The sequence below is a fragment of the Mytilus galloprovincialis genome, chromosome 11, assembly GCF_965363235.1.
Source record: "Mytilus galloprovincialis chromosome 11, xbMytGall1.hap1.1, whole genome shotgun sequence".
NCBI classification, from domain to species: domain Eukaryota; kingdom Metazoa; phylum Mollusca; class Bivalvia; order Mytilida; family Mytilidae; genus Mytilus; species Mytilus galloprovincialis.
Window position 1 is genome coordinate 70,759,818 of NC_134848.1, and position 3,664 is coordinate 70,763,481.

Genomic DNA, 3,664 nt, shown 5'->3' on the forward strand with positions numbered 1-3,664 from the left:
AATTAAAATAACAATACTGTAAAATTTAAGTTATGCAAAATATTCATAGTCGATGTACATGGCTAAAAAATCTCCATGGAAATGAGATATGCCAATGTAACTTCAACTGCATTCCAAATACCATTGACTTATCATAATTAGTTCCCTTTAAACAAACCTAAACACACACATTAACTTGTAATCTATGCAAATGTTTCAAAGTCAATGAACCATGATGAGGAGGTGGAGCTTTATAACAACCATAGAAATAAGAGGGTGGTAATGCCCTTTACCGTCAGACGTCCCATTTACCAAATATAGTTGTTCAATTACTGATAATAAATATTTCACAAGACAAAAAACTTTTTAAAAAATTCATTAGTTGCTGAACTATGAAAATGAGACTTAGGACAAAGGACATATGACAGACAGAAACCTTGAAACAAAAGGCCTCTGCAGACAAGATAAAAAGCATCCAGGACTTCTGCCTTCGTAAATATGTAGCTTTTTCAAAATAATTTACATTGTGAAAGACAAAATAGTTATTCCTATGTCTTACATACTGCAACTTTCATGACATATAAAAGACATTGAAATCACATTAAATACTACTGAAACTGAATATTAGTATTATGTAACTATGCATTTTGATTAAAAGATAGATCTCTTTCAAATTCCATGAAAATGTCATAGATATAGGAAGATGTGGTGTGAGGGCCAATGAGACAACTCTCCATCCAAATAATAATTAAAACAAGTAAACCATTATAGGTCACTGTACGGCCTTCAACACGGAGCCTTGGCTCACACCAAACAACAAGCTATAATGGGCCCCAAAATTACTAGTGTAAAACTATTCAAACGGGAAAACCAACAGTATAATATATATATATAAAAAAAAATGAGCAAAGAGAAACACGTATAAATTGCATAAACAAACGACAACTACTGTACATCAGATTCCTGACTTAGGACAAGTGCAAACATTTGCAGCAGGATTAAACGTTCTAATGGTACCAAACCTTCTCCCTTTTTTGAAACAATAGCATAACATCACAACATAGAAAAACACACGATAAAATATCAATTGGCAGTCTTAACTCAATCAAACAACGTAAATTAATACACTATGAATGAATAAATTTTATCTGCGATATCTGAATGTAAATGCACAGTTAATCAAATATAAGGGACAAACATTCAAGGCCAAAAAGCAAACAAACAAGTCCAAACAAAGCCATGGCAAGACACCACTGCGAAATATTTAACCCTTTGAAAATTAAAACTTTTGAAAAAAAAGTTTTAATAATACAGGTAAATCTTGAAGTTTATACAAATGTAGTAAGTGAAAATTAGAAGATATTCCAAACAATCAAAGCTGGTATATAGACAAGTTCCATGTTAATATAAAATAACAAAAAAGCATTATAAACAGTATCAACAGTTTGAATTAACAAGAAAATACGACTAGAGAGTACTCGCAGTTACTAAAAGCTAGTAAAAAGCCAAAAACAATTAATAATAAAAAATCATGCATCAGAGACTAAAATCAACTAAAACACATCCCAGGGATTTAGTATTTTAACGTCATGAACAGTCAGAGAAGACATGAATTGTGCAATGCCAAAAGTAAATGTATTGACAGGTAGTAGGATAGTGAGGAGCGACTTCTAAGAGAAAAAGTAACGTGTCTGTGTCTCTATACATCCCGCCTCAAAAGAAGATACAATTTAGTTATGTTTTAATTTGCATAGTTTATTCAAAATAAATTATGGTTAATTGCTTAAAGGCAAACAAAGTTGTGGCATGTAGTAAAATGAAAAGATGAATATATAGCCAACTATACAGTACGAGATATGTTTTACTCATTGTTGAAGGCAGTGCAATTGCCTATAATTGCTTATATCCACTGGTGGATAGTTGTCTCATTTGCAATCATACCACACATAAAAATATTAAAATGAAAATTGAAAATCCTTTTTTTTAATTATGATCTTTAATATAATTAACAAGAATGTGTCCATGGTACAAAGATGCCCCACTCCCACTGTCAATTTCCATGTTCAGTGGACCTTAAAATTGGGATTAAAAGTTTAATTTGGTATTAAAATTAGAAAGATCGTATCATAGGGAACATGTTTACTAAGTTTCAAGTTGATGCGACTTCAACTTCATCAAAAATTACCTTGACCAAAAACTTTAACCAAAACTTTAACCTGAACTTCGCACTATCATTTTCTATGTTCAGTGGACTGTGAAATTGGGTTCAAAACTTCAATTTGGCATTAAAGGCATTAAAATTAGAAAGATCATATCATGGGGAACATGTGTACTAAGTTTCAAGTTGATTGGACTTCTTCATCAAAAACTACCTTGACCAAAAACTTTAACATGAAGTGGACGGACGGACGGACGGACGGACGAACCCACAGACCAGAAAACATAATGCCCCTCTAGTATCATAGGTTGGGCATAAAAATAGTCTTTTCATCTTTCCAGCAAATTTAGTTTCTGTTCAAATTAAAGTTACCTATATAATCCATCCTTTATCATACAATTTTTTTACTTCTCCTTCAAAACATAATTAGAAATTGTAGTTAATCGACAATTAATAAATTTGTGTCAGTGCATTTGCTGTTGTGAACTCTTCCCTTTTTACACAATGTAACACCATCTAATACTGGTTAACTGTTTCACTTGTACTCCAATCTCTCTGTTTTAATTCTCCAATGGTAGCTACTTTTTTATCTTTATTCCTAAAGAGTGCACACTAAGTTGTGAGTAACAATGAAGATTCTCTTCACATAAAATATAACAACAAATTGATTTGCAAGTTTTTAATTGTTTGTTAACTTACAAAAAAAATTCTTAATACAAATGTTTTCATGAAATAGAATGTAAATATATAAGCAATAACCATTCAGGAGTGTTAAACAAGGTTAAATCATAAATTAAAAATTCACTTACAAGGGAGACAACTTAATAATCCTTGGATAACAAAGGGACATAACAAAAATAAAAACAGTTAAAACAGTTCATAACAAATCTATATGTTTACCAGAAATTTACATATTGTTTACATAAAATTATACACTTTTGAACAATAAGTGCAGGCATACAATATTTACAGCAGGTTTTGTTTATGTCAGATGTTAACACAATCATACTTTAGATTTATACTGTAAATTTAGAAATTATGGCGATGTTTTTATTATTGCCAAAAATGCGACATGAATATAATCATAATAATTCAAACATGCATTTTGAAATTGTTTGTATGAAAGAACGTAAAATTTCAAATAACATGTTAGTCTTAAACGACAAATAATAGATGCACCCAATAATTTCTGAATTTACAGTAATCTTTGTGGTAAGTTTTTTGTGAAACTGACTCCTGAAGTGTACAATGTCTTAAAAAATAAATCATGAACAATTTTAATTTATGGCCATTGGTAGATTTAGATATTCAACCAAACACTTATTTATCATTATATTATTACATTAAAACAAAGGATTGAAGAACAAGTTTTCTGACAATTATTTGTAACATCGCTATAGGCAAAATTACATACTTTTTACAACTAGTTTACTGGTATACAGACACAGATTGTTTATTAATTTGAAATTCTAAATTTTTAATAATTTAAGATCTCCACCAAGTTCATCTAAGATATTTCAAAATACA